The sequence below is a fragment of the Marmota marmota genome, unplaced genomic scaffold (genome assembly GCF_001458135.2).
Source record: "Marmota marmota marmota unplaced genomic scaffold, marMar, whole genome shotgun sequence".
Taxonomy (NCBI): domain Eukaryota; kingdom Metazoa; phylum Chordata; class Mammalia; order Rodentia; family Sciuridae; genus Marmota; species Marmota marmota.
The window spans coordinates 13,560,702-13,568,316 of record NW_025999913.1 but is presented as its reverse complement, the minus strand read 5'-3'; the positions used below and the strand labels follow the sequence as shown (position 1 = coordinate 13,568,316).

The 7,615-nt window shown below is 42.4% G+C and overlaps 1 protein-coding gene and 1 long non-coding RNA gene across 5 annotated transcripts in view; one reads left to right on the top strand and one right to left on the bottom strand.

Annotated features, from left to right (window-relative positions):
* Rnf144b (ring finger protein 144B) overlaps positions 1 to 7,615 on the bottom strand; it is a 158,118-nt gene that overhangs the window by 74,953 nt on the left and 75,550 nt on the right. The window lies entirely within an intron of this gene.
* On the top strand, positions 460 to 2,356 carry LOC125615600. Its single transcript, XR_007346256.1, has 2 exons — positions 460 to 957; positions 1,495 to 2,356. It is a non-coding gene; the product is annotated as an uncharacterized LOC125615600 (long non-coding RNA).

Here is a 7,615-nt window from a genome sequence, read left to right as displayed (position 1 = left end):
TGAATGGAGTGGTTGTCCTCATTTCCATTTCAGAGGATTTGTCGCTGATATACAGGAATGCCTTTGATTTATGCGTGTTGATTTTATATCCTGCCACTTTGCTGAATTCATTTATTAGCTCTAATAGTTTCTTTGTAGAGTCTTTTGTTTTTGTTTTTTAAAAAAGGAATTCTAAGCATTTCAAAGGATGAAATGTGACCCATTCAATTGTGACCCAGTGAGATACAGGAAAGAAGACACATATTTCATTTCTTTTGAGCTATGAAAATCCAAAATGATTGTTCAAAAAAGAAACAATTTATTTTCCTGGTATAATAACATCAATTCCCTAATGTGATGGTTTTGAAACATTTTTCAATCAATGGAAATTTATAAAAACAAAAATCTTCACCAAACTACCACTGTATAATAGAGATTAAGTAGTGCTGGTTCACAGTGGGAGACCCAGGGCCAGTCCCCTCGACCCTCTCACAGCCTCTGTGGCGCCATTACACAGTCCTAAGACCACACCACACACAGTCAGAAAAACGGCACTTTGGGTTTTTCACTTTGGGCAAACTCAACAGTGAATGTTTTAAAAAAATGAATGACACATAGCAGGCATGTCATTTTTAAAAAAAGAATACTGAACAAGAAATCATTTCACCATTGATTCAAGCTCTTCACACAGTAAACAGGAGAATCCAAAGTCCTCCCAGTGAATTTCCCCATAGCTGTGAATAGTTACGGAGTTTCCTCTTGATCCCCATTTATGTCTTAAGATTCACCAGTCTCCTGTAACCCCAGCTATCTGAGAGGCTGGAGCAGGAGAATTTCCAAGTTCATTGCCAGCCTAAGCGACTTAGAGAGACCCTGTCTCAAAAGAAGAAGAAAAATATTATAAAGGAGACTGGCATGGTGGTGACCCCTATAATCCAGCGACCCAGGAGGCTGAGACAGGATGATGGCAAGTTCAAGGTCAGCCTCAGCAATTTATTTGTTTTTTAAAAATATTTTTTTAGTTGTAGATGGACTCAATACCTTGATTTTATTTGTATGTGGTACCGAGGATCGAACCTGAGGTGGGTGCTCTACCACTGAGCTACAACCCCAGCCCAGCCTCAGCAATTTAGCAAGGCCCTACCCAATTTAGAAAGATCCTGTCTCAAAATAAAAAAATAAAAAGGCCTGGGGTTGTGGCTGATTACGTGATTAAGCAACCCTGGTTTCAATTCCTGGCACCAAAAAAAAAAAAGTTTTAAAAAGTTTTGAGGGTGTAGCTCAGTGGTGGAGCACCCCTGGGTTTAGTTCCCAGAACTGGGGGAAAAAATAAAAAAGTCCACCAGTCTCACCCTCACAACCCAAACTGCCTCATAAGTGACACAAAGCCCAGTGCGTGTGTCCACAGGAGCACTGAGGACACACTCCGAGCTTCACCTGCCCCTTTGCCCCTATCACCAGCCACACCTCCATGGAGCATGGGCAACTCACTCCCATTCCTCTCCATGTTTTCAGAAAAGTCTTCCAGAGATGCTAACTCACTCCCTGGTCTACTGGCTTGCTCCACTTGTTCTTCCTCATACCCCACATTTTTATCTAAGAAAGTGATTTGAATTACACACCTACCACTTGGATTTAAAAGGTAACAATTATAATTATTTTTACAGGTATTACAGATGTAACTGTGATTCTCATTGGGTGTTAAGAACCCCTTGGGTAAAGAATTTTGGCAGAGAATGTAGGGGCGTGTTGGAAAGAAGAGAAATCTGGCAGCTGCCTTTAGGTTTAAACTTTCTAAGACCAGTGGCAGTTTTCAGTGGCTTACATATCCCCAGCCATACAGCAGGACAGATTGGCCAGGCCACCTAAGAAAGGAAGCCGCTCAAACCATCTGATCTCACACTGAACTACCAGGAAAAGAGAACCGGCAACTCTACCTGCTCCAAGGGGGTCTTGCTCTATATAAAGTGTTCATCATATGAGAAGCAAGTGCCATCAGATAGGAAAAGAGCAGGAAAGTCACTTTCCCCCTCACGTGTTTTCATTAGAATCATCAAAGAAAGGACGGCTTCAGAAGGCGTGCAGGAAGCACAGGATGGATAAGGAATTTTCATCTCTGCTGCCAGCCTGAAAAAGCAATCTGCTCCCCTAACGCAGAGGGTGAGGAACCAACGTTCAGGGTATTTTTAACTAGTGTAGTTTATGCCCGTTTTACTACCCAGAATCAAAACACTATCCCTTGGCACAAAAAAAGATAATGTAACTGGAAAGGACAGCGTTTTATCAGAATGCTAATCTAGTTATTTAGAAATATTTACACCATTCTGCAAAACCCTGAAAACTTGGATTAAACTCACAAAGCACAAACAGACTAAGAGAAATAGAAAAACCATTGGAATGAATCAACCAAACACTATTGATGTAAGAGAATGTATGCAAAACTCCACTGATCCATGCACAGGCCCTAATTCCAGACTATACTCTGAAAGTCTAAGGGTGACTTGAGAACAAGGAACAAGAAGGAATAGGAGACACCTGAATATTCTCAAATGTTTATATGCCCTTACAAGACCCTGAGTTGTCCTATGAAGTAGCTGGGAGAGCAGATGTGGATGCAGACCCTCGGAGGGGGCTGGCAGAGGGGAGGGATTCCAAGAAGGGTAGGTGGTGGGAGGTAAGGCTGAGGGCCACCTGTGTCACAGGGAGATTCTCAGGAAGTCAGTGCTCTAGTGGAAAAGGAAGAGGTAGCAATCCAAAGACCCATCACTGCCTTGTTGGGAAAGGTCTCCCAACTCCAGCTAAGAATGGCACTCCAGACAGCAGCTACCATGCAACACAATCTGAAAATCGGTACAGTAGCCCCTTTGTATCCTTGGGACATTAGTTCCAGGAACCCCTTCAGATGCCAAAATCCACAGATGCTCAACTTCCTTACGTGAAATAGCATAGTATTTGCACATAACCTCCAAGCATTCTCCCATGTAGTTTAAGTCATCTCTAGAGTACGTATCAATATGAGGGAAATGCTGTATAAGATGTTAATTGTTGCGAAAATAATTACAAGAAAAATATCTGTATGTGCTCAGTACAGACTCAATTTTTTTTCCTGAATATCTCTGATCCACAACTGGGTGCATCCTCAGATTGAACAGGTGCGGAACGTGCGGATACAGAGATCAAGTGTGCTACATTGACCTTGGCACTTCTACCCAATAGAGAGCTTTATTTAGCCACTGGTTCATGTTCTTAACAGAAGCTATTGGGAACTGAAATGGTACTGGCTGTTAGTGAAGGGCTGACCAGCATCAATCATTAGCCGTTTGCTGGAATTCCACCCAAATCCATCCTGGAGTGCAAGGTGGACCCCTGGCTAGAAGCAGAAGCAAGACAAGAGGGTGATGAGGACAGAGCTTAGGATCAGGAACCCAGAGCAATGCTCCAACCAGCTCAGTGTCGTGAACACTGATTAAGTCTTTGGCCAGTGCTCCCGTCATTCAGGGACAAAAAGAACCAGTGCATATCCACAAAATCAGAAAGCTCTCATGTGCCCCAGGAGCACAGGAACCAGTGGAGCACCAGCAGACTCGCTCCAGAGAAATGCATGCTCTGAATCCATGGAATGTTTGACAGAACAATGCTCAAGGCCAGTGCGTTGGTGGACATGCGCGGCCACACAGAGCATGCCCTGTCGTTATTTTAATAATAACATAGATCAGAAAATATTCTCTGACAGAAGCAATCCCAAGAAACACTTGGCTCACAGATGCGATGGAAATAAATATCCCCTACTCAGGACGTGTGAGGTGGCAGCATCGTAAAGCACTGCTCCTCATGGTACCTTGTGAGGTAGGATGGGGAACTTCGGTCCCTCCCCGTTTCACAGCTTCATTTGGAGGTGAAAAGGCATTTCAGTCCACAACTCCTGTTTAGCATCTTCCTCTCAAGATTCCAGGATGACAATGAGATCATAACTTTGTAACCTGCAGGCCATTATCTTCTAAATATGGAACTGATCTGCAAATACAGCTAAGCATCCCCTGAGGACAGGGACATGTCACTGTGTGAATATGGCAGAGTGCACTGCAGATGGCAGAAGCCAACTCTTGTGATGTGACCATCAGACACGGTGAACAGAAGGCATGAGAAGCTGTGGCCAGGTGACACTGCGCGGGGCTTCACAGTGGACTTTGTTTTTATAATAAGTAAAAGTAACCTTCCAGTACCAATGAAAAGCATGATATAGTAAATACGTAAACCAATAATGTAGTTGTGTATATCAAGTATTACGTATTGCACATAATTTCATGTTATTGTCTTTGTACACCTGGCAGTGCCGTAGAGTGTTTACGCCAGGATCACCACAAACATGTGAGGAATGTCTTCTACCACCAGATGGCTGTGACATCACTAGGTGACAAGAACTTTTTAGCTCCACTGGAATCTGTGGGACCACCATCATATATATGGTCCGCCATTGGTTGAGGCGTTATATGGCACATGACTGGGTATCCTCTTTAACCATTTTTTGGGGGGCAGGGGTAATACCAAGAATTAAACTGGAGGCACTCAACCACTGAGCCACATCTCAGCCCTATTTTGTATTTTATTTAGAGACAGGGTCTCACTGAGTTGCTTAGAGCCTCGCTTTTGCTGAGGCTGGCTCTGAACTCACAATCCCCCCTGCCTCGGCACCCCCAGCTGCTGGGATTACAGGCGTGCGTCACCATGCCCGGCCTCATTAACCATTTTTGTGAGTGGAAAGAGCAAGGAGGAGCACATTCAATACCAACAAGAATTGTTTTCTAAAGTATCTCTTTGCTGTTTAAAAGTATGTCACAAACAAGATTCTTGACTACTGTTTTAATGAGATCTAATTTTAAAGTTTTTTCCTACAAAATAGCTATGGAGGGAGATTTGAGAACATGGCAAACAGAGCACATGACTCTTTCTTTGACTCTTCTTGGCACGTTCTCATTACACTACAGGGTAAGGCCCAAGAGGTGGCAATCCATTCCGACTCTGCTAACAATACAAACTTATCAAAGAAGGTAGGAGTGAATGGGAGACAGGGACAGGCTCCAGATTTGGGGCACTGCAACTTCACACCGTCCTGGAAGCTCCCTCCTGAACACCACCCGGCCCTGCCCACTCTTTTTTAATCAGTGGTTCCCCTGCCTCCCACACCTATTTACACAGCCCTGCTGAATACTTTTCTTCCCCTGCCTGGCAGAACAACAAAGCTCCCAAGCAGGAAGGAAGGCCGCTGACTGGCAGGTCAGACAATGAGGCAATGAGCAGATCAAGGAGAAGTGGTATTCAGAAAGCCCCACAGAGCAAGATTCTCATTTCTTGGGTCAGGATATGAACATCTAAATCAAAAATTGTTCTGCAAATGTATAAAAGCCTGACTAAATAGTACCCTTCCTATAAAGGCTGAAAACTTCATATAGAATTTTTAGTTAGAAATGAGTTTAAAACCAATTTGGAAGCGGAGTCTCCTCCCTCCCATGCTGAGCAAGGTCTGGGGTGTTTATTTGCAATGTCTTTGCCAAATAAGGTTCTTGTAGCTGGAACCCAGAGTGCAGGAAACAAAGTCAACCCACAAAGAACCAAATTCCACATGTCAGGTGGTAGGGATGGAAAGGTGATTAAGCCCAGTCCCTACGTACAAAGGGGAAACTAGTTGGGGAGGTTGTCAACAGATGATTTCAAATAGCCACAGAGAAGAATCCGTGGGTTTATGGTTTCAGCCACAAGCCCATCAAAGAGAAATGAGTTATCTTATTCTGTCTTCCAAGAAAAACAACAGGTTGACTAAGGGATAGGACTCAAACTCACAACTTCAGAGAGATTAGTGAGGTCTGGGTCTCGAAATACGCTTTTTAAAAAATATTTCTTTTTAGTTGTAGACAGACACAATACCTTTATTTATTTATTTATTTACTTACTTACTTACTTATTTTTAGATGGTGCTGAAGATCGAACCCAATGCCTTACACGCGCTAGGCAAGTGTTCTACCACTGAGCCACAATCCCAGCCCTCAAAACAGCTCTTAATTGATACTCAAGCCATGCCATCAAAAGTCTCTCTTGCTATGAATAAGGGAATTGTGTTTCACTTAAGTTGTGTTTCCTATCAAGAAAGGGAGCCTATCCCAGACGGGAACTTTCTTGTTCCAGGTTGGAAAAGCATTGGTCACCTTTACTCTCTACAATGTGTCATTTTCCATTTTTAAATAACTAGTACAGTATGATACATTGGGTTAAGAAGTGCTCAACAACCAAGTATGTAGCAAATGCCAAGTTAATACAAATAAAATATTTCTCCAAAGCCTCCTCTATATGCTTAAAGGTCGAAAAATAAAATTGAGACATTAACTAACTGAACTTAGGTGCTGTTATTGCCTCTTGGAGTTACTTAAGGCTCAAATGACATCAGAGAACCATTACCCAAACAAACCAAAAACAACAACAAAACCACACACAGAGGAAAAACACATGATCAGGATGAAAAACATCAAAGTAGTTTTCACACTCTGGTAAAACAACCTGAATTAAGAATGACCACCCAAATCCAAAGCCACTGCCAAGATTATCAGAATCTTTACAGACAAGAGACCACAATTCACACCCTCTAGGTCCCCAGCATCCAGCATAGTGCCTGGCAAACAGTCGTCACCCAACAGTAGAGTGTTGCTTGTACATGGAGGAGAAGAAATATTCAAGACCTGGTTCTCACCTGTACTCACTTTCAATAATTCAAAACTTAAAATATTGATAAACAAAGGTATAACTAAGGAGCTTCTATAAGGTAATGCAGAAATCCCTGAAAAAAATGTCTGGTATTCTGAAGCAATCACTGCAAATACCCACTCCCCAAAGTGGAAAGCATGATTGAGTGGCAACTTGGCCCCTTTCCCACATTCCAAATAATCAGTTGCACAAAGTAGGTTCAGTCCCCAAAACTGTTTGGACTTTGTTCTTCCAGTCAACATCTGGGTTCAACCTGATTCCTGACCTCTACCTCCAACTGGAGACTGCAAACACGAAGAACCTCACTCAACAAGAAAGTAATGTCACATCAAGGGCAGGGGAAACACAGAAGCCACTCTGCAGAGATAGAAATGTTCTAAACACCTGAAATATTGAAACAACCTTTTAAGAAGGGAAGTTGAATACCTTTTCTGATGAAAAGTACTCATAATTTTGGAGAGAAAGATGTCTTCTGGGAAGCTAGATGGTCTTACTAGGTAGATAAAACAAACTTTTTCTTTCTAGAAAGAGCATACTTTTCTCTTTGCTGTAGAATATGGCTGCAAAAACCTGGTTCATAATCTGAGACCCAAAAGCTGATTATTTTTACAAGACAGGTCTTAAACTGACCTAGTTTAGAAACCTGAATGCCTTTAAATCGCAAGTGAACTGAAACCATTCATGAGAATGGAGCTTTTGAATGCTGAGAATGTTCTTCAGGGCTCAGCACAAAGATATTTGGCATAATGACTGTAAATATTTGTAAAACTCTGGGTAAATTGACAGTGTCTGACCACACTCAGACCTTCCTTCCAGCGCAGTAGTACAAGAGCAAGTTATCTAGGGTGATTGGTTTGGAGCTCTTTTTTTTTTTTTTTTTTTT